Raw genomic sequence first — 25,274 nt, forward strand, 5'->3', positions numbered from 1 at the left:
ATTTTGAGAGAAAAGAGCTCCCAGACTTTTAAACTGGACTATCTATTTATTTGATATATTATATAATATTCTGTTTTTATGGCATATCTAATTTAGATTTTTTAATTTCTAAAACTAATGGACAGATTCAACTGAAACTTGATATGATTATACATTTATAACAGAGAAACAGATGTGCCATTTAAAATCATTTTATATACGCATGATTATCTGTTAATCTCATAATGCAGGGATGTCCAAATGTGATATGGAACTGAAAATGAGTCTAATAGGGGGTATACTGCCCTCTCACAACGAGAAAGGTTGGCATAACGGCATACTGGAGAGAAGACACTTTAGGAGTCCTTGTGGCAGTCGATCTCACCCCCGCGCAGCAAAGCAGTTTTCAACTCCGAAATGGTTTTCGGAGGGGGATGGCGAGATTAAATTACCCTCCCAAGATCAGAAGATCTGGCTAGCCAATCCATGCGGCGAATATCATCATTTTCCAGGCAATCTTCGACCAATAAAGTCCTACGTGGACGAGAATCGTCCACTAACAAGAATCCAGGGCCAATTGCTTTCCTGAAGAGTCGAACATAGGACTGTAAGATCTCATCTATACCTTATAGCAGTCAAGGAGCTTTTGTCAAAATCATGAGAGGTGTGTCGGCCGGGCAACATAACGCCTCTCCAAACCATTATACCTCCACCGTCGTCACGATCGCTTTCTCTGATGAGGGAGAAATGGTATCATGTTTTAAGCTCTCTCCAAATAGAGGTATGCCGAGAACAAAACTGACTCTAGACTCACCTGTAAAAAGAAGAGTGCTCCACTGAAGTCTTGTCCAAGGCGCATATTGTGTGTATTATGCTAAATGCGCTGTCCTGTGAGCGAGACGCAAACAGCTTGTCTTCTTGCATACAGCCCTACCTCATGGAGTCTTCGGGCAATGTAGATCATAAAATTGGGATTCCAATGGCAGCATACAGCTCCCGTGAGAGCTTTGAAGATGTAGCAGTCTTTTGTCGCCGCGCTGAAAGTGCCAATTAACGATTCACATTTGTCGTTGTGGATATTAGTCGGCCTTGTCAAGAACTTCTTCATATGGATCGAATATCCTGAAACTGTTTCCACACACTGCAGATGACACTGGGTGTTATATTTAGCCGTGTAGCCACCTGCGCTTGTGACTGACGTGCCTCCAACGTATTGACAATCATCATCTCACCTTACATTCATAACTGCTCATTTTACCCGATATCTTAAAACGTTTAGCCAGCACTTGCAAGAAAAACGCTGATAACCCCTCCAGCTCAAGCACATGTGCGCTTATGTAATGGAATCTCAATATTTGCATAATTCTTTGGCAGCATAAGTAGTACTTTTGGTTCAATACGTTTCGTAAGTTAGACATAATTTTAAAATTCTATTAATTTGCATATGATCCTAGTATATGAAAGAGTTAGTGAACAAAGTGCAATTAACGATTCTCATTTGTCGACCCTATCCAGGTCTTCTGTGATGGGGCACAGTCAAACTTAAAACGTAAAGGAAATGTTCTTATGTCATTGAGGAAAATAATTTTCTGTCTAATTTTTGTCGTTGAACTGTATATATTATATAGTTTATCTTCATATACTATAATATTTTTCCGAAAAAGGCTTTTATATCTTCGTGCCTTTTTCTCTTTGAAAGGGGGTTTATAACCTTAAAATGCATAAAAGTCAACTTCGAATTTTAATTGACAATAACCCTTTTTATTCTTCATTTTATCGCACTTTCCCTTTCTGTCCCAAAACTAGTAACTATTTATAATATATCAATTTAAAACCGTCATTTCATATTAATCCAAATCTTACTGTTTTACATAACAGTGCAATGCAGGTACGTTTTAACCAATCACTTTTTTTTAAACTAAACTTTTTCTCTCCTAGGCTTTATTCTTAATGCATTACACTTTCTTGCTTTCTTACTTTCTGCTAACTCGTTGCAGCTCACTTCTTTCCACATCATCGCTTGTTCGAAGATGTGTTTAACTTCCAAAAACACGGGGTACAAATTGCGCCAGTAATGATGGTTTAATAAGCATATTTGTCACAAGAATTAATTTGTCTAGAAATATAATGTGTAAGAAATGCTACTTAAATCTGAAAACTCCATCCTTTTACAAGGCATTACGAATTCTTTATGCCAGTATCACCTACAGCCATCGGCAATGATAAAAATTATTTGTGCCTTCTCTCCTGCATCTGTGATTATATATATATATATCAGTAAACTTTAAAGAAATAAACACCGAATAATAGCTCTACGCAATGACATAATTTTGAATTGTTTCACCCAACTTTCTAAACGAAATGAGTACCACATTCAAACACTGCTGTATTTATGGATTTGCTAAACACTTCTGGAAACTTCGGGAAAAAAATTACTCACAGGCCATCGACAACGCCTTTTCTGGAAACTTTTCTAATTTCACTAAGTTAACCAGAAATCGCCAGACCTCAGTAAAAATAAAATAACAATAAAACTTTTGCCGAGACATCTTCGAAGAGCTTTTTCCATATCTCAGCTTCTAACTAAACAATCTTCACAATTTAAACATTGATGGATTCACACTTCCAAAAGCTATCAGTGGCCAGAAATGTGATTAACTAAAATACACAGTAAATTATTATTGAAAATGCACCAAATAAAATATTAAATTAGGGAACAATACTTGACACCATACATTTAGAATATTTTTTTGTTTATATCTCTATCTCTTCACGTTTTTGAAAGTAAAACGCTTCTCATGAATTTTAGCATTTGAAATTTACTTCTGTAGGTGATAACGAAAGGTGTTATTTAAACTCATATTTTCTTTCTCCAGTATTCCATATGATTTTTGTCTAATCAGCATGATACTATATTGACGGATAAGTTAAAGAACTGTCCTTTCGTTCAATGCAAAAGCCGAATCAATTTCTTTTCCCTTGTTAATGCTTGTAAATCAAAAAAATACCTTGGTAAAATTACTAATTGCTGGTATGAATTGTTATCAGGATTAAATTCTTTTCAAATTATATAGTTGTTTAATTCGATTGAATGCAAGTTCAGAAATATTCTCTTTCTTTTCATTCGTGATAATGGTTTGTGCTCGCAGATGTTAGGCTAAGTTGTTATTTGTGTATGGCAAAGCATACCAGGGCTATTTGTCTAAAGAAGAAAGATGGCTTCTTGAAGATTTTAAGGAAAACTGGCTCGTGTTTACGTTATTCTTGAATATCTGCTTTCTCCCTTACAAAGTTCCTTAGAAAGAACTCAGCTACATGGGAAAAACTATATACTCGTGTAATTTGATAATTTTTAGATCATCTGTTCATAGTTGTATGCGCATGCGCTACATTATCCTCTTTCTTTATTGCGTGCTGGTAATTCGTGTTTGATCACCTGAATGATGCAATGGCGTGACCTTTATTAATTTTCGAAAGAATGATAGCACGAAGAGCAATCGATAAAGTACTTTGAAAGGTATTTTCTGTATCTATGAAGCTATGGGAAAATTATTATTTTCTTTTCGTTTCTGATATTAAGATGTCAAGTTATATATTTTTTATCTTATTTAAGTTAAATCATTCCAGTAAACTCGTCTTACCCATGGCATATTACTTATCTTACGAGCATTTGACATTCAAGCAACATGGCAGACTGCTGATAGCTGTTAGTACTGTTGCCATTCTACGCGGCGTAAGATTTTTAATTCATCTATCGAAATGTAAAATTTCAATGCTTAGCAGTATAACAAATTGAGCAATTTAAGAACAATATATATAATTCATAATAATTATTATTTCTGTTTTATTTTTATATAGAGACGTGTTCTTAGAGTAGTCTTTTCCTAAATATTGAATTTATCACTATATTACGTTATGTTCCGTTAAGCAAACATATACTTTTAATCCCAACGACTTTTAGAGCATTGCAGCGTCGCAAAACATAATATGCTCAATGCCCCTTCCAAGTGAGCTTGTAGAGACGTTAGATTATTTCGAAGCAGGCGATATAAAAAATGAGAAATGCCCTCGCCGAGACTCGAACCACGGACCTCTCCAATACGCGCCGAGCGTGCTGACCACTACACCGCGAAGGTATGTTAAAAAGGCGGGAGAAATACCTTATAACCATATATAAGAAGAGCCTATAATCAGAGTGTTTTTGATCGGCAGTGCATAAAATCTTTATCCTTCAAATTTCATCAACATGTATTTACTTAAAAAACTGAGCAATCATAAGATAAATAATAATTTTATCATAGTGTAAAAAACGATTCGCAAAATTTTGCGTGGAAGTCACGCAATATACATGACTGAAATTCTGCATTCTAAAATTTGAGATAGCTTTTTAAATTTTTCTCTTTTTTAGCCTGATGAGCAACGCACTTGTATAACATTAAACGTAAATAACAAATTTATACAACTAATATCTGATACCCGCTCGATTCGCTGGACACACTATTTGAATGTGAACCTAGACTTCTTATGTGGACGAAATGTCTGATTTCGAATTGATAATTAATGTAAATTTTTTAAAGTCGGGAAATACAATGCCAGTCAGTGAATCTGTCATACACAGATTTCCACATCACCCATGAGGTAACGTGTATTGGGATGCGTCCCCCTTATTTAACGTGGCGGGATTCCTAGTAGGCCTACACCACGAAAAATTGCCAACATAAAACTAAGGTTTATATATATTTAACTGTTATCATAAGTTTCATGAAAATAAATGTTATTATCTATGCTATCAAAATTTTTGATCAATTATAATTATTTGTCCTTGAGTTTTTATGCATGGCAATTTTTATAAATAACAACATTTTTATTTCTCTTAATAATAACCTTTATTTTCATAAAACTTATGATAACAGTTAAATATAAATGTTATTATTAACGTTATCATATTTCGCTTAGAGATGGTTAACAATATGTTTTTAAATTTCTAAGGAAATATTTTGAGGGAAAGGATTTTATAGATATAAATATCTTTTTTAGTATGTAAATAACTGTAAAAGAAGGAAGTATTTTAGTAGAACAGAGCAGCAGAACACAAGGCACTAAAATGTGCGTTGAAACAAACTGAAAAAGAAATAGGAATTAACACGCAGGTGCTACATTGGTAGACGGTTTCACGGATTTTTGGCGATTTACATTGGCACAATTGTTAGCGCAGTTTTTGCAATTGTCAGTATTAAAATCAATTACTTTTAAAGTAAGGTGACGTCATTGATTACGTCATCCACAACATAAAATTATATAAAATATCATAAACAATAAAATTTTTATTTCAAATAAAAAGGCAAAATTAAATTGACTTTTAGTATTTAGAAACCATAAGTAATATTTGAAACACTGAATTTATGCATAATAATAAAACGCATTATTTTTTAAATAAAATTACAACAAATTACCGGTTACCATAAATAACTTCTCCAGCAATGGGTTTACCATAAATCGTATCGCTCAAAAAAAAAAAAAAAAAAAGAAAATCCGTGCAACCGTCTACCAAAGTAGCACCATCAAGGATGTCAAACTCGCGGCCCACAAAAAATATTTTTGCGGCCCGGCCATATATATCGGCAAATAATAATATATAATAATAAAATAACATATCGACGAAGAAAAAAATGAAATGTTTACTGTTAAGTAATTAACGATAATTTATTCAGTGTTGTTAGATTACTCACAGCGAGCTGACACACATACTACTTAAATTACAAATGCGTGTGAGTAGCTTGCCTTCGGCTTTTGGGGGACACGTGCACTCAGAACTTGTACGCATCCCCCGATAGCCGAATGTGTCCGAACTCATGGTCTCAGTTTTCCAATCATAGTTTTGTACGATATATTGGTGCATGCATGTGCATGCACTTTGCTTTATTATTAATTATTACTTAATTCATATTGTTACGGATTTCATAGTTATTTATTTAGTTAGTTTTTTTATTTAGAATTGTAATTAGATTTGCTTCATGTTGTCTTAGCAACGCAGACGATTTTTGAAAAGACAGCTGCGTTGGAAGGTTAAAAATAGAAAAGCGCGTGCATTTAATACCTAATAAATAAATATCTCGTAATTGCTGTTGCCATCCACAAAAATCCAGATATTTATAGATGTTTCCAGTATATTCGAGAAATTAATTATAAAGCTTATAAAAGCCGAGGACAAACAACTCATCTCAGTAGTAGCTGTAGTTCTAGCGAACTGTTTGTTTACTTAATGCTGTGATTGATTTGTAGCGATTTCGCTGTGAGATAGAATTAGTTTCTCTGTTTTGAATTGATTTTTGCTAAACGTAACGTTTGACATTTTGTGATATTGTTAGAATATTTTTGAAGAAATATTTCAGCATTTTGATTTATCTCTTGTGGAAAGAATAAATTTTTGTTAACTTTTTAACGTTAACCGTGTTTATTCCAGCCCTTTGTATTCAGTATGTCTGTATTAAAACTAAGTGGTAGTAAAATTAAACGAAAAATCGCTGACGAACATAGAATATTCCAAGTAAAATGGGAATTAGAATATTTTTGCTGTGAAATAAAAGATAAAATAATCTGCTTGATATGTAATAATACTATTAATGTACCAAAGTTATATAATATTAAACGTCATTACGAACAACACAAATTGAAATATAACAATTACGAAGGATTAATGAGAGAAGAAAAGTTGAAAGAGCTCAAGTTAGGAGTGAAAAAGCAACAGTCCATGTTTAGTAAAGTATTGCAAGAAAGTGAAGCGGCGGTACATGCAAGCTACGTCTTGTCCGAATTGATAGCTAAACATTCGAAGCCTTTTACTGACGGTGATTTCATCAAGGAATGCCTAATGAAAGCTGGAGAAATTGTTTGTCCTGGAAATGTGAAGGCTTTTCAATCAATTTCATTGTCTCGAAATACAGTTGCGGAAAGAGTTACTGATTTAGCCGCGAATTTAAGTGATGAGATCAAAGCAAAATCATGTAGTTTCGAAAGTTTCTCCATTGCCTGTGACGAGAGCACGGACATTAGTGGCAAAGCTCAATTAGCAGTGTTTCTTCGTTCTTGTGACAAGAATTTTAACATTTTTGAGGAATTACTGGAACTAATACCGATGCCTGGTACTACCACAGGAGAAGATATATTTACTTGTGTTTTTGGACTTCTGCAGAAATACAATCTACCTTTGGCAAAATTAAATTCTGTAGCTACAGATGGCGCTCCATCAATGACCGGGAAAAACGAGGGCATCGTAGCATTACTAAGAAAAAAACTTAGTGAAATTCACGGTTCAAACATTCATCATATGCATTGTATTATACATCAAGAAGTTCTATGCACGAAAGTAATAAATATGGAGAATGGTTTGTCATATATAAAAAAAGTTATAAATTTTATAAGATCTCGAGGTTTAAATCAGCGTCAATTCACTGCTTTCTTAAGTGAGTTAGTGAATATTCGGGTTTTTCCTACTATAACGAGGTACGTTGGTTATCTTGCTCCAAGATTCTCAAACAATTCTGGGATTTGAAAGAAGAAATATGTCAGTTTTTAAAAACGAAAAATCAAGACGTAAGTTTGTTTTGCGATCCAATATGGATACAAGATTTATCTTTCTTGGTTGATATGACCAAACACTTAACCGATTTAAATTTATCGTTACAAGGAAAAGATCATATCATTACGAACATGTTTGACATAATTAAAGCATTCAAATGTCAACTAGTTCTTTGGGAAAAACAACTTAAAAATGAAGATTTGACGCACTTCCCGACGTGCAGCATGAACAAATCAAGTTTAGATGATACTTGTTCGTATCAAAAATACGGAGAAAAAAATTGCAAATTTAACAACTGAATTTGAAACGAGGTTTAATGATTTTAGTTCCCTCGAAGACAATTTTTTTGTTCGATTTTCTCAATAAGTATTGACTCAGTACCCAGCCATCTGCAAATGGAGGTGATCGAGATTCAATGCAACTCAAATTTGAAAGCAAAATTCATTGAAGTGGGCGTGCCTGAATTTTACAAATATTTACCAGCCAGGTTTGAAAATACTCGAAAATTCGCATATGAAATTATTTCCATGTTTGGTAGCACTTATCGGTGCGAGCAGTTATTTTCAGTCATGAAAGGTAATAAGTCTCCTATTAGAAACCGTATTAATGGGAAACCTTGGGTCAGCGTTGAAAGTTATCACTGCAAACAAAATTTCTCCCGAAATAGGAAAGATAATAGCAGAGAAGAGTTGTCAAGTATCAGGACATAAACATTAAATTTTTCTTATTCTTTTCTATATAAATATATATATATGTTTATTATTGTATTATTCGAAATAAATCTACGTTTCTATGAATATTGATTTTTTTTTGCGGCCCGCCTAAAGTTAAACCTTGTTTGTTTGGCCCAAGTGTACCTATGAGTTTGACATCCCTGCATTACATGTTTATAGCAAAGTTTCATTACTGTACCAACATTATAAGCTTTAAATATATAAATTTTGAAGTAAAAAACGTGCTACGCTCTTAGAACTGTATTGTTTACTAATACGTTGTCTTTTCTTTTCAGACTTCTTTTACCTATTATCGTAGCAGCTGAGGTGAATCGTAAAGTGAAACTTTCTTGGGTGTTTATGTTGGATAATTTTTGGTAAGTTTTTCTCTGATATATATTCATGTACAGTTTCTAAAGAAACGGAAATTAATTTTGAGGCCTTCGGCTAGAATATTATGCTTGAAATAAATACAGGGTGTTATGCAGTTTTATCAGTTTTAAGGGTGAATGTTAAAAGTGCTATAATATTTCGTATCCTTTGGAAACATAAAATGTCCGAAACGTTTGAAAAGCCTAGAAGAGAATTATCACTATGTGTTGTAAGGTACTACAGACACTAGAAAGGGGGTAGTGGATCCTTTATTTAACTCAAATAAAAAATAACAGAAGGCATTACTTGTGCTTACAAAATATATAGCCAGCAGTTATGACCTAATTCAAAAGCTATTAAATTTGACTTAACTTAGTAAGTAAGTTAGCCTAACGGCCACACAATTAGGTAACGCAAAAGTTGGCTCTGCAAAATAAAGATTCCCCCACTAAGTTATTCTTTTTTTATTTTACTAACTTATTAAATGTGGTCAATGAGACCTCTCTATGTTTACTAATAATTATAACAAAGGAGATTTAGGAAGAAATAAAAGATTTAAAAGTTTTACGAATGTTCACTTCACTACATTTCATCTTTACGAAAGATTTGTGCTTTTTTTTTTCACTTTACGAAATAAATCCGAAGAATATGTTTTCCTTTAATTAATGATGTAATAAAAATGGAACTTTTATTATGAGAAACACACAGGTTTAGGAGAATTTTAGGTGTTTCTTCGAATTTATACTAGGATCTCTATCATTAAGAGGAATAGTATTATATCTCAAGGCCTTTCAGATTAACTAAAGAAGCTGACAGATTTTAACTATTTACACTGCATAACTCGGAAGAGTTTTGAGGTAATAAAATAAACCAGACAATACACGATCCTTACCATCATTCATCCTAACAGCAGAGAGATGATTTTTATTTGTATAATTCACTTTCTTCTACCACCTATCTCCTGCATCTCAGTTTGACCAGCCGGGGTTTCGCTGAGAAAGCACAAATTTATCAAAACTACCACGAGAAAGAATTATATTCTTGATTTTAATACCGAAATTCCCTGGTGCTTTATACCTGAATTTATGTAATTTTTTATATTTTGCCTTAAATTCATGAACATGTTTTAAGATTCACGTATATACACGTTCTTACAGACTTCACAAAAAGCACTTTAGTCCGTATGTATACGGCCTTACAGGTCAGAGGGTTAAATCGTTCCCTGAGCTGGCAGTCTATCAGTCTGGAAACGAAACACTACAATGGGTTATTAACAAAAAAGCTGTTGTTGGTTTCACTACATCGACTCCTGCCTTGCAAAAATAGATATAGTTGCCACTTCACTTAAAGGAGGTGAATATTCATTGAAAATCCCTTGCGAATGTTATACAATGAGCAAGAAACGTGCGTCTTGATTAACTTAAGTCCTTTCTTTATTAAATGAATGCAAAAGTCTCCAGGTAGAATTCATTTAAAAGGGAATAATGCAATACAAAGCTCCTCCAATCCCTACTAGATGGCATTGCCACTTTCAACAGCTGATTTTGAATATGAAATTTTATGTTACGTAACTCCCGTCCAGTCGGTACAGTGGTTAGGGGAGCCGACTGCGATACAAAATGGGTGGGGTTAGAATCCCGGAGAAGGTATGGTTGTAACTGTTCGTCCCCTTCATAAGAGGCAAAGTTTTCCCACTTGTTGAATGCCTCCATGATAAAGTGACCACCGCTTCTGCCCTTAATTAGGGGCCAAGCGCAAGTTATTGGTAGCTCATTATGGCACCCATCATTGATTCAAAGAGGAAGCAATGCAAAAATAATTTTTAGTTTTTCCTCTCTATCGTTATAGTTCTCAGGAATCAAGTCACGCCAATTATGGATTTTTGAGCACCGGAGTCGATTACTTAGAAAAGTCATCTTTCCACGCTTTATTTCCACCTCGTTTAATTCATCAAATTCAACAACATTCATTTCAGTAAAGCTAAGATTAGAACAGTTACAAGGGCAGAAAGTAACTCTGTATCATTTTCTTTACTAGCTGTTGATGTGTGTACTGTTCCTCTTCGTGATTTTTTAACTTTAGATTTGATACATTGTTCCTTACTGGATGAACGAACTCTAGTAAAATGGTTTTTTCACCCCAGGTTAGGCTTTTGTGATTTTCCTGCGTTATACGCATAGTCATTTCAAACATTTGCTGTTTCGCTGATATTGCCTTTGCTAATTAAAAGCTGAAAGAACTGCAACATTTCCACTAGATTCGGGGACCTCCTGTACTGAAGGTTTAGTAAACCATTTTCTGTGCCAGACTTTTTCCTTGAAATTGCTATCGGATGCTTATCTCTTATCATTCTCAATGATTCTTTCATATTCATCTAACTCAAGGAATTACAATTTCATCTAAAGTAATGTAATTTTTAGGTGTAATTATTATTACAGTTTATTATACAGCGCAACCAACTTTAAAACGATGTTTCTTTTCACTTAGTTATCTGATTTTTAACTAAACCGATATCATGAGATTTTTATTGATCAAAAGTCGCAACTTCTAGACCTGTGACAGATACATTCTTCGAAATAACTGGTTATTTCAAAAACATTACTTTTTGTTGGTTCATTTAGTTTTCCTTAACGAGGAAGAAAGAAAAAAACTGAAATGTTTATATTACTGTTAGAATTTTTTGTTGCAATATCAACGTAAAGAACTAGTCGCTGTTTTGCAAAAGCTGCAAAGTAAAGAACAACAAATGAAACAGGAAAGAACTCCTGAGGAGATATATTAATCATTTTATTTAAAAAAAACTTAAATTCAGTTTTAAGTACTTTTTTCTTCTGTTACCTTAATGAGGTTTTTTAAGGAGGATAGTTTTTTTTTTTTTCGTTTTCTTTCGTGCTCGATTTTGTTTAAAATTTTCGTAAAAAAAGAAAAAAGATTAGAGTCCCACGTGCGTTTATTGTAAATTAGATGTTTTTATCGCTTTAAATTGTCTCTGAAGAGCGCTGGTTTTCAGCTGCAAATGAAATGTCATAAGCCCTGAAAAGGTAAAAGAAGATAAAGGTGACAGGTGACGGATTGATGTTTGTGATGCGTGACTTTTATTATAAATAAAGATTTGACCAAAGTTCTAAACATTATTTTCTATTTGGAGCAGAATAATGATAATGACTGACTGGGCGCAAAAATCCGTTAACGCTTGTATTTCACTGTGCATTTGAAGAGTGATTTTTTTAAGTTAAAAAATACCATTTTAAAAATTTTGTTTGTATATAGTAATCGTTAACAAGATAAGTCTCCTCACATTTTTGTTAAGTCATCATCGAAGGGTTGTCGAATGTGTTTTGTGTTGTTCATTTTTATTTTTAGTTGTAACCCACTAGGAGTAATTAATACATTGGTATTTAGTTTAATCTGTCTTTGTCTCAAAGTGCTTAGTACTATAGTGCGATAATTTACCAAGCATATAAGCATATTTCTACGTGAAATATCGTAAAGTAGACAAAGTTGTAAGAGTTATAATGTTACGTTAAGTTACCATGCATTTAATATTCACGTAGCATGGAAAATGTTGTCGCTGCAAGAAATATTTTACTCCCTCACACTAGCGACCATCAACCCAAAGTCACTGGTGATCAACAGCCTTGCTCTCCAGACCCCCTTAGCACACCAGCAGTCGAGCGGTAAAGTCGTTGAACACTGGCAGTTCGGTTCGAAGTTCGAGACCCGGTATAAACGCCTATCCCCTGATTGCATGGGCGTTTTCGTGATTTCTACCATGTGTAACGTATTTACAAGCCAGTTTCCCTTAGAAAGTTTTCCACGTAGGGATTCCTCCCTAGGTAGATAACCTTTTGTCATCTTTAAATAAAACAAACTTACATAGTTCTTTTCCTTTAATTTTATCTTAATGAGTTACCTAAACTTACTGTTTCTCCCCACAGTGGTGGCTCTGAAACTACAGGTCAAAGAAAACTAATGGCTTTTACGGATATCGGAATCTTTAGGTTTAATTTTATTCGATAATATATCTCTATCTATTGGGTATATATAAAAGTTCAATTCTTTTTTCATGTGCATATGTAGGTGCAAACAACACGAATTAGAACTCACTAAGGATTGTGTGTAGTTGCCATCATGATTAATGACCACTGGCCATCTTTCGGTTAGAAGATGATTTCACCCCGTTAAAACTCCTCAAGTTTGGTTTTGAAGAACTTAATTAGGTAATTCTCCTAGCCTCCACATCTTCAAAGATTTCCTCAGTGAAGGAGTTTCGTAAAGCGCGAAAAAGATGTGTTACGAAATGTACAGGAGCGGTGAGATAGCTTCCTCGCAAAGCAGTTTTAGAGTTGCCATGAAATGGCAAGGGAAGGCAGGGTTGCCACATATGGCGAGAAATCGCCCATTTGGCGACAAAAGTGGCGATATACCATGGACGGTTGGAGAACCTTCTGGAACGAATTCTTACCGGTTTAGCCCAGAATGTTCTCGAACGCAAGCTGAAAGCTATATAAACCCTGCTGGTCCGCAGTTAGTGGGTGTGCGTCTCTCATCGAGTGAGTTTGTCTCGTCTAGCGAGTCAATCCCTGCGGAGGCGATCGCGTTGACAGCCGGCCAGCGAGAGCCGAGTGGGTCGTCGAGTGCACCAAAAGAGTTCGTAGAGTATCGCGGTTAGTGCATCGTCGAGAGAGCGTGTTGAGCTCCGAAAACGACTGAACCGAGAGTCAGGAGCTGTGCTCTGTGTGTCGTCGAGTGCATCGCGAGTTGTAGCGTGGAAAGCTCGAGAGTACGTGGAGTTCCGAGAATGACCAATCAGAGTCGGGAGCTGTACTCCGGAAAGCAGAGTCGGGTGCTCTGCAGGAAGCTGTCTCCACCGTGAAAGCCTGATTACCTGAAGGCTGTGTCGCTGATCGTGTCAGTGTGTTTATAGTAGATTTTCGACGACTGTAAGAAGTGTTATTGGAGCTGTCCTGATTAATATTGGCTAAATAAAGTGTGTTTCGATACTTCATGAAATGTTGTCGTTATTCACTCCAAATCTACGAACCCCGCACGAATGTCTAAAATAACGTAACAACTGATGTCAGAAAGAAAAACGCAACAGATGGAAATTTGCGATGGCGCGCTGGAGATAAAAATTTGCTTTATTTCGAAGTGTTGCCACTGATAGCTTTCAAATTATAGATTTTGCTAATAAAATTTTTTTTGTGTTACAAAATATGAAATAAAAATAGCATTGCCAAACAGTGAATATATTATTATATATAATTTCGTTTTGACATTTTGCATTGGTTCACTACAAATGGCGTTTCACTTTTCAAATTGTTATTATATAAGGTCATATTCTGACGTTTAAAAAGCATACGGCGTTATTGTAAGTCGAATATTTTTTGTTAATGTCAGTATTTTAAATAACTAGCTGCTCTTGGTAACTTTTTTGTTTCTAGTTACAATATGTTACAGTTCTAGTTATCTTACACGATATGTTATTGCCACCTTAGTTCTTTTATTGATATTGTTACGAAATGCCCAGCTGTGGTAAGATAGTTTCTTCGCAAAGCGGTTCAGGGTTGCCAGAAAATGGAAAGGAAATGCAGGGTTTCCCGATTTGGCACAATCAATTTTGGTAATATGCCATCTACGGAGCGAGAAAATTCTAGAACGCATTCTTACCGGTTTTTCCCAGAATATTCTCGAAAGCAGGTAGCTATATAAACCTTGTCTGTACGCAAAGAGTTGAGTAGTTTACCGTGAAGAGTAGCTTGAGAGCTTTGAGTTCAAAGATGGGCTCGAGAGCGATCGACCGAGTCGAAAACTGTACTTTACTGCTTTGCCGTGAGGCTGTCTTCACCATTTTGTTTCATCGTGTTTATCGTAGACGGCTGTAAACTTGTCTCCTGTGTAAATCTCCTGTGTAATAATGACAAATAAATTGTGCTTTTGATGCTTCAGCAAGTGTTGCCGACAATCATTTCAAACCCACGAACTCGTAGAACACAATAATATTAAGAAAACGCTTGAATATTAATATTACATTAAATTAAAATCATGATGTCATACCTGATCTGAAATGCCTTTGTTTCCTGGTTTGGCAACAAAAAAATATTTACGAATTGGTTGTTGCTTGGAAAGAATGAACTGAAATGTTTTTATGCGTTTTGTTTCAGATGTGCACAGAACCATTTTGCTTTGGTCGCAGCTAGCAACTTTGTATACAGAACATTAAATTTATAAGTTGTATTATTATCAGTTTTTGAGTACAAAGAATTTAGAAATACTGCTTTGACCGTAGCCTGCTAGTTGTTATATTATTTTTCTTAAAATTTCCACAAAAATATATTATTAAGTAATTGAATTCCAAAATCCAAACAAGAACTTTAAAATTATTGTAAATTTTTCTGTATTCCTGGAATACAAGACAGTGTCTTCTGTGGAAGTTACTTAAAGTTGCCCTCCATAGCTTGTCAATGCCAAATGTAATTCAGGGCTTCATTTTTTATCACCTTGAGGAAATTCATCCTGCACTTTTCGGAGAACTTCTTTCGTCGAACATGTTGGATATGTTCTTAGCACTTATTAGGGCGATTTTTTTTTCCGAATTTGCAGATTTGAAAACATATGTATGCTTTGAAGATCATATACATTTTACTTTCTTAAGAGTTAGCGTCTAATTATTGAATTATGTTTAAAAATAATGGTGGTTTCTCGGGCAAGACTTGGTACTTCTTTACTTTCTAACTGCGGTTTTACCGATATTTTTTGATAAATAATTACTAGATACAAAAAGAGTATTTTTAATGAATTATATGCTTTTAGAGTATTTAATACACCTTTGAAATTAAATGCTTTTATATAAAAAAAGTTTAAATTATTTATATGGTTATAAGGTATTTCTTCCGCCTTCTTAGCATGTCTTTGTGGTGTAATAGTCAGCACGCTCGGCTCGAAATTCGAGAGGTCCAAGGTTCGAGTCGCTGCAAGCGCATTGCTCCTTTTTCATGTCGCCTGCTTCGAAATAATCCTAATGATTCTACAGTGGCGCCCGAACTATAAAAAAGTAGTGGATGATGATTCTCAACCACCAGGATGTGGCGACTGGATCCCCTAATCCCCAGTCCCCCTTTAAAAGTGGGACTATATAAGGCATTTCTCCCGCCTTCTTAGCATGCCTTTCTAGTGTAATGGACAGGACGCTCGGCGCGTATTCGAGAAGTCCGAGGTTCGAGTCCCGGCGATGGCATTGATCATTTTTTACGTCTCTTGATTCAAAAAAAAATCCTAATGTCTCTGCAACTTTCATACATTTTATTATATATCATGTATTATAAATTACCACAAGCAAAGATCAGAATAATAACTCCTAATTTTCCAAACAGTACAGAACTAATATTTCGTTAGGAACTTTAAACGAACTAGGAATCACTTCATACATTAAAGTTTCTCAAAATTCAATGGTGATTACCACCCTAAAACGATAACTAGTGGAGTAATCGGTATTTCTGAGATGTAAACAAACATATGTATTGAGAAAAAAATGCTGTCCTATAATACCCCATAGAAGACTATTACTATATAGAACCGTGAGCGACCAGTGTTCATATTTTAACGAGTTTTAGATAATGCTACAGAGTTTTGCTTAATTTACATGCATGCTTTGTGACTAAGCAACAACGTTCTTATCGCTATTCATAACCACCAAGTTTTCTTGTCAACTGAAAATTACACCACTTATGAGGCATTTTTAAAAGGTTAAAGTATACTTCCATAGCATTATTGGAAGTACGACTGACTAATATTATGAGGGTCCGGAGTTCGAATCCCGCGGAGGGCATAGCCAATTTTTCATTTTTTCTGCTCTAAATTACGTACTTATTGACTGTATAGTGGTGCCCTAACTAAGATGTGGTGGAGATAAGTCGTCCCCAGCAGGATTTGGCAATCTGTTCCCCGCCTTCCCAGTTGTTCTGTAAGTGGTGGAAAATATAAGCTAATTTCTTCCTCATTATCGCATGCCTCCATGAGATAATTTGAAGCACTTTCGACTAGCAGTCTGAATGTCCTGCCAATTTTTAATGTTTCCCGCTCCTAAATGTCTAATGAATCAACAGTCTAATAAAATGTTGAGAAAATAAGACAGTAGTAAATTTATTTCTGGTCCATTGAAGACAGAATGTCATATGAGAAATTTTAATGGACAGGACCAAATAATTCAAATATAATGCGCATTAATAGAAATTTAAACCCCAGTTATAAAATTAAATTTATATTTGTACTAGTGAATTCAGAAATTTTTAAATGCATATGATTCGATTTTTAATTTGCATACTGATATAAGACCCTTTGTTACAATTAATTTTAAGAAGTTTATTATTTTGATTTTACTGACTACTAAATTTCGAACCTATTAATATTATTTTACGACATTAACTATTGTTGCAAAACAAAAACATTTCAAAGGCAAAGAATGTTTCCAAAAACAAAAGAAGATTTCATGCAGAACAAAGTTACCGAAATACTAGCAGAAGCAAATGAGATTTATGGCAGGGTTTTGCTTTTTCTCGTTTTTATAGAAAACTTATTTTTTTCTACGTAACGCTCTTTCCGGGGGTATGTTTCGTACTGAACTTTCAGGGAAATCTTCATCTTCTACTTGGAAAGCTGATACAAATGACGACAAACAAAAGGGAAACAAATGAATCTCGCTCCAGTTAACCGACCCTGAAGGTTAGTTGTTTTGATACACGGCCAGCAGTATGAAATATGTCCGACTTAATGTTTTTTGGAGCACGATTTGTTGTTGTTCTGGATAGTTGTTAACACTGTCAAGGAAGTTACTATCTTAATGATAACTTAAGAACTGGATGCCTTCCTATGCGAAATTTACTGCACGCAGTTTTAACCTAAAATCTGTACATATTCGATTATTTTAGCTTAAAAATCGATTGATGCCACCCGTGATAACCAAACTTCCATCTAAAAAGGAATGTCTCATTATTTCACGTAAATTATAAGGAATATGACACCAGGAAAGTCTGAAAGCGCTTCTTTTATTTCTGAATGAATGCTCCTGAACTGAACATGTTAAGGCCATGAAGGTTTTGCTGACTGAAAGTCAGGTGTTTTGAATCACTGCCCTTTTTATTTTTGAATGGTTGAGTTAATTTGATGCCAGTTATATTGTTGAACAATAAGCTGATTTAATGGGCATGCTTGTTTTGGAAGACACCTTTCTTATCTATGATTGAGCGAATGTTTTGCTTTTGAATGAAGTAATGTTGAATTAACTTTGTAAAGGTCAGTTGTTTTGAAATATAACCTTTTTATTTTCAATTTTTGGTTAACTTGACAGTCAGTTTTAATCCTCAAGAGTCATTTTTTAATGTAGCTCCACAGTGTCTGAATGAACGGCACTAGTTATGTTAGATCCATCAAGGTTTTATTGGGTATTGCTCAGTTGTTACGACGTGCAAGCTATTCAATTTCAAAATGGTCTATTTTTTAAAAAGCTGAATTTACTTGATAGTCAGTTTAATTTCAGATTGGTAAATTGCTTTGAAACGCATTACTTTTATTTCTGAGTAAATGGCCTTTAAGAAAGTGGATCTAACAAAAACACGTTAGACATCAAGGTCTTATTACCTAATGCATATTATATGTCATTCATATCGTGTAAGGTTTTTATGTTAATTAACACAGCTATCTTATTATTTTGGCTATACTTTCATTTAACTTTCCCTAACGCCCACTAGAATGCAAATTATTTAAAGTATATAAACAAACGCAGAATTTAGAGAACGAGAAATAGTTTTTAGAAGAATAGACTGACTGCCATTCTGCATCGCTTCTCTGCTAGTTGAATTTAATTTATCAGTTTAAGCTTCTGTAAGTCGAATTTGCGTCGCCAAAGACTTAGAGCAGAACCGAGGATTAATAGGACGTCGGGAATTTGTATTACGGATTCAGTTTGAATAGAAACGCCTGTTCTTAAATATCCGCAAATAGCGGAGTTCTATTTCAGTTGTTCTTTTCAGTTTGTATAACTGTCAGGTTTACGTGCTAATAAATAACTTTTATTTTAAACCTTCACTTAGAGTTGTAATCCTCCTAGTTGCAGGGTAAATGGAAGAATAATCGTCTATGTGGCTGGAATAGATTTGGCATTTTAAGACTACTGGTGAACCGTATAATCGCACCTGATGTGCATATCAAATTATTTCTGTAGATAGTAGCTAAGTAGCATATTTATTCTAGTAGCAGTAGACTAGCTTTGGCTTAACACCTACAAGTTTGCAGGGTGGTGGTAGGTCGCCAAGTCTTACTGAGGCTGTCGTGTACCGGTTAGATACCATTCAAGCACGAACGAAACTTGAAGTCAGTAATTTGGTTTTGAGTTTTGTGGAAGGCATCGAGGGTCACTTTCTCAGGCACTGGTTATTGTGAGTAACATAAGGCCAGTACGAAAGCGTTTGCTTTGAAATGGCAAGCCATCATCTGTTCTAAAGGTATCGACAAAAATGTGTTAAGGAATTTTATTAATTGTTAAGGAATTGGTAATGAATGATTTAATTTTAATATGTTTAAGGCTATAATGATAAATTTTCCTGTATTAAGGAAGAAGGCTCATTTATCAGACGGTAAGAGAAGAATTAATTTCATTTTCTTTAGGAAAAGCTGAAATCATAAAGCTGCTATACAGCAGGGAGCCAGATATCAAGGTGCAGTCAGTTAATCGTGTCTAGATTGTTATTGGAGGTTCAAGATTTTACCGAGTTGCAGAATCTAAGTACTCTGAAGGATTTGTTTGAGCCATGAGCGAAGTACGAAAGTGGTATATTGGTCTAAATAGATCTGCTTTATCTTAATTTCGGAGAGCATGGCAATAGATTTAGTGCTAGTTATGGATGCTTAAGAATTTCGGGATGGAAGTGATAATAGGTTCGGTAGTGGTTATAGGCGATAGATCTGTTTGGGAGAGGTGATAGAAAATTTGGAGAAAGAAGTATGAAAGTTCCATGGCACTTGATAAGCGAAGTAGCGATCGCCAAGAAAATATAAAGAACGTTGAATAATATAAAGAACATAATCAAAGATATAAGGGGAAAGATAAATAATTAAAATAAGATAAATAATTAAGAGGAAAATTTGTTAAACAAACCTGGTCATTTAAATTGGTAAATCATAATTGTGCGCACACTACTTGATTTTTTTTTTTTTTTTTTTTTTTTTTTTTGTGTTCCTTGCTGATTGAATAGCTGACTAAATTGCTTTAATAGGTAAAAGATTAGTCTCTATTGCACTCGTAAAAAGGTTAAAAAATGTGGAGTTAACCTATCTGGAACTAAGTTATAAACTTAATTCTTTTAACTGAGCTATTGGACATCAGGATGTTTTAGAACATACAGATTCTTCGAAGCTATGGGGGCGAAATTCCTAAAACGTCAGACTCAATGTCCTTAGGCAGCGCAACGTTCAGTTAATGAAGGGAAAATACAGAGATTTGTTTTCAAGTTTTACGGAACGAGTAGATTAATGTAATATTGGGGTCAAATAACATCAAAGGAGTAGATGCACGGAATGATTTTAAATCAAATACGACACAACAAACGTTGAATAAAGACCAGGACAGGTGGAGAAGTATGTACAGACACTCAGATGATTCGAGTAACCAAAAGTGGTTTAATACCCTTAATACATATGGAGTAATGCGATTCTACGTAAATATCAAATGCTTTTCTACACTGATGGCCATTAAAATAGCAACACGATGAAAAAAAGCAAATACAAAAAAATATATTTATTGTGCGTAAACAGTATGACATGAAGACAGAATGATTAAATTTGTAAGCAGTTTTAGGGTTTACAGGGCTGCAAAATTAGTAGACACACCTGACAGTTAAAACGGCTCTTATCCGGTTAAGCATGGAGTCGAACTAGGCTTGGATGACAGAAACGGGGAACTCATTCCATGCTGCTTTAAGTCTATGCCACACTTCATCAACCATATTAAATAGGGAGGGGTGGCAGGCCAGTCTCTTAGCATGACCAGATGTTTTCAGTGGATGACAGATCTGGAGACAGGGCAGGCCAGGCCAGGCCAGGAATCAAATACCCTGTGTATCAAGGAAAATCAAAACACGACGTGCAACATGTGGGCTTGCATTATCTTGTTGGAAGGTGGCGTTTGGTAGGCCTCGAAAATAGGGCACAACTACTGGACGTAAGCTGTCAGAAATGTACCGAACTGCGTTCAAATTATCTTCAATCCGAACTAGGGATGTGCGTGTCGTGTACCCAAAGGCTCCCCAAACCATCACACCAGGTGCAGGGTCCCTATGCCGATATCGACTACAAGCAGACAGGTGCGGTCTCCTCGGAGCCTCCAGACACGTATATGGCCATCAGAATACTATCGCGCAGAACTGGGAAACGACATTATGCCACTCCTGTATCCAGCTTTATTTTTTGGCGCACCAGAGTTGCCATCCCTCTCTATGCTGCACTGTCAAGGGAAGCCAAGCCAAAGTAATGGTCACCGTGCTGATAGTTGATACTGCTGCAAACATCAACACATCGTAAGAGCGGATACTAGGTGTGCTTCAAACATGCCCATTTCCTGCCTAATTCCTGCCCTGTTTGCTGTAAATCTGAGTTATTGATTAGTAAATATATGCTTGAACATATTTTTTCAAGGCTGTTTAGTAATACGTATCTTACTTTTTAAGGTAAAAAACTTTCTTTTATGATGAAAGCATGTCTAAAACTAAATTTTGAGAAGAGTCAAACACTTCGATTTTCGTTTGTTAGGGGAAATATGTATGCCTTCATATGAAAAAAAAATAAGAGTTCCACTGAATTTTGTCTTAAATGTGATAGGATATATTTAGAAAAAGAGAGAAAATTTCTAAAATGCTTGTTAATTTCCTAAGCTTGACAAACTTATAAGGTATTTCTCCCGCCTTCTTAGCATGCCTTCGTGGTACAGTGGTCGGCACACTCGGCGCGTGTTCGAGAGGTCCGTGGTTTAAGTCCCGGCGAGGGCATTTCTCATTTTTCATATTTCCTGCTTCCAAAAATCTTAATGTCTCTACTAGCTATTATATTTTTACCTTGCACTGATTCTAGGAAATGAGTTCTTACTTAGGTTTCCTAACAATGCATTACAAAGTTTTACATTTCGTAAAAAAATATAGACAAGGTTTTACTATATCCAGTGAAAGGCATTTTCTTAGAAAGTATTTGAATATTAGATATTGTATTATATTGTTTCCAATACTATTTGGGATAATTTAAGAATATGCAGCATAAATGCACTTAAATATATAAAACTCCTAATTGAAAACTAACTAAACGTACTCGAATCATTGTTAAATGTATCTAAAACCTTATTGTATTAAAATGCTTCCTAATTCTTGTCTGCATACTGATAAGACTGAATAAAGCAGGCTTCAAGTTTTCCCACTTGTAGTAAATCTGAACGCTATAAGAATCTGTTAAGGCTCATCTGTTGATAACTGAAATTGCTTTCGTAAATTCTGGTCAAATTCACTAAAGGTTCGAACCTCATTTGAGTAGGACTGTAAATGCTTTAGTACACTACAATGAATCATGGTTATTTCGCATGTATTTCTTTGTATTATGATAAGAATATAGGTCTAAGAAGATGTGTATTATGTACTCAAGCAGCATGCAATATAGGAAAATCTAAATGTGTTATTTGAAGTTTTTATCTTAGAAAAGCACATTATAACATTCAATCTCATTAATTAAATTACAGTTCTAAATGAGTTCCTATCATATGCTTTTACATCTGTAATTATAAAAATCCTTTGCATTATTTTTGCGAAATGTTTTACTAAAACGCTGTTACACTTTATTGAATGGGTATTATTAAAAATATTAGGCGATATGACGAGAATTTTATGAAAGCATTTCTGTATTCGGGATACATGAAAGCTAAAATATTCGAAAATATAGCATCGATTGTGATAAAATATGTCTTACTGTCTCTTTCTTTAGTTCATTCTGTAAATGTACGTATAGTGTTAACGGTTATGTTATGTAAAGGTATGTATGTCTTTAACAATAATTTATTCATAAGAAAGTGCATTGGAAAATGTATTAATGATGTAATACATATATTAATGGCATTCATAAATGAAGCCTCTTACTTCAGACGAAAAGGAAAATTCTGAAGCTATGTTTGAGACTATTGCTGTTAACATAACAACCTAAATAAAAAATATTCGTTCTTAAATTGTATCCCCTTTAATCAGAGTATAAATGTCAAGTGTGTTTCCTAATGATTTTGGAAAACTTGTGAAATAGGCCCTAAAAGTAAGAAATCGCGAAGGATGTTTACAAATGAGTAACACATGACAGCTCCTTCTTATCTCAAATCTGTTATAGCTTGAGCTAGTCTGAAGTGACTATAATGAAATATTCATATTTTTAATTCATAGGCATCATAGTATGATAAATAATGAAATAAACTGCAAGTGAAGTCAGCTTGTGAATTAGGTGGATATTGAACTAAGTCCGAATAAAAGGATAAGGTTATATGCTAGAATGGAAAGTAAAAACAATTAAAAAGGTTAAAATAATAAATATGGTAGAGTTAAAAGTGAAATCTATATATATAAAGAAGAAAGTCTGGGTGTTTGTTCGCTAATAACTCAGTTGCTACTATAGCTATCTCATCAAACTTCCTAAAATTTTTTTCTGGGTTCTGGAAAAGGTCGACGTCTACTTTTTTACAAAAAAATAGCTAAAATTAGAGATATTAATTAAAAACTCAGAAAAACCATAATTTTCACCCTCATTTTTCCAAGTGGCAACAATTTCGTAAGCTCGAGATGAAAATCTGCCTTATTTCGAAAGTTGTTACCACTGCTCTCTTTCAAATATTAGAGTTTGTTAATAAAAAATTTCTAAGTTTTACAATGGAATAAAAATACCATTGCCAAACATTAAATACATTATTCCCGATTCCAAAATTTCGTGGGAAGCCATTTCGACTATTCCCATCTTCATACGACTTTAATCAGCCAAAATATTAATTAAAAACTCTTAAAGCGCTCATTTTAGCACTCATTTTTCCGAGTGGCAACGGTCTCGCGTGTTGGAGATAAAAATGCTTTATTTCGATACGTGTTGCTACTGCTCGCTTTGAAATCCTAGAGTTTGTGAATAAAAAAATTGTACGTTTTACAAAATCTATACATATAAAGAAGAATGTGTGTTTGTTTTTTTGTTCGCGTTATTGATTTGTGATCAATTTCTGATTAATTATGATTCATCTTTTGCCACATTTAATCAACTAAAACTGAATAGGTGAAATATTGGTTAAAACTTGAGCTTTCACTACCATTTGATTAGACAGACGAAAATCATTAAAAACTGCGTGCCATTATTGCTGATATAATGAGATAGAATTAGTTTATTTTGCTATCAGAATTTTGTATACGTGTTCCATATCGCATCAGACTGAAAAATGTGTGACTAATCATTCGCATTTCTTGCATCGTTATTAGAGAAGGATTACAGCGGTATCGTTCTCCCTGTTGTTAGATGCATTACTCTCAATCTAATTTAACTGGCATCGGGTACTTCCGCTAACTTTATTTTAAAGTTTAAAGAGAGACAAGAGTAAAACCATTGAATAGTGGTATTTCAGTTCTGGTTCGGCACTGAAAATGCTGAGTTTAGGAATCTCCTTGTACATGTTATGTAAAAAATCACCAGTTCCTCTTAAATATTATCTAGGAAGGCAAATATAGCCGAGATTATATCGTGTGAAAAACGTAGTAAGGTAAAATTAGCATAGTCAGCTCGTCTAAAATGTGAAAATAAATGTATAAGTGGTGAAAACCAACGAAAGCTACTTATTTAAGAAGTATTAAATAGTAGAGGTGGTAAGAAAAATTTGTGTTTGAGTGCATGAAACAGGCAATATGGTTCTAAAATTAAGTTAATTATGTTGAGACTTCATTTTAAAAATATTCAGAACATATGAAGCTGGCTTAAAGGTAATCGAGGTTCGAAATTAAACATTGTTAACATCAAAGAGCTTAAAAACATATATTCAAATGATGTTCAAAATCTTAAGGAAATATATGAATGCGCGGGAAATTATAAAATTTGGAAATGCGAATGAATTAGTAATGTACGATGTAAAGTGCTAGAATTTTAAATGGCAAGAATATTGCAGGATGAAAAATTGCAAAGCATGACAGAACTATAACAGAACAAAACAGAACTATAAAATATACACTAAGTAAGGACTATTCAAGATGTAACTTACGAAAAATCCTTAATAGCAGTAAAATGAAATATTTAATTTAAAAATCTCGGTATGTTTACGATATATAAACATCTGAAGAAATCATGAAACATTAAGTGACAAAGCAAAATGAGCGTTAAAAGCGGTATGTGTTACGAATGCGTAATATATCATTAGGAACAGAAGATATAAGTTACAATTAAGTGTATGTTAGAATTTACAAAAAAAGGTATGAAAACAAAGTTCTGAGTAAGATTAAGTAAAATTAATACTGTTTCCAGAGACGAGCACTGAGTGGTTTAAGTGCTGGAATTAAAAAAAAGAGGAAATATGAATCTGCAAAATATTTAATTCT

General features: G+C 34.3%; 1 protein-coding gene across 2 annotated transcripts in view; it reads left to right on the plus strand.

Annotated features, from left to right (window-relative positions):
• Nucleotides 1–25,274, plus strand: part of LOC118185080 (RYamide receptor-like) — a 467,244-nt gene that overhangs the window by 100,363 nt on the left and 341,607 nt on the right. For both annotated transcript variants that reach the window (XM_085811029.1, XM_085811030.1), the window contains exon 2: nucleotides 8,568–8,648. The gene's annotated coding sequence lies outside the window, so the exon portion shown is untranslated. The remainder of the gene's footprint in view (nucleotides 1–8,567; nucleotides 8,649–25,274) is intronic.

The sequence above is a fragment of the Stegodyphus dumicola genome, chromosome 2, assembly GCF_044657685.1.
Source record: "Stegodyphus dumicola isolate Sdum_Otavi_A_Nest chromosome 2, ASM4465768v1".
In the NCBI taxonomy this organism is placed as follows: Eukaryota; Metazoa; Arthropoda; class Arachnida; order Araneae; family Eresidae; genus Stegodyphus; species Stegodyphus dumicola.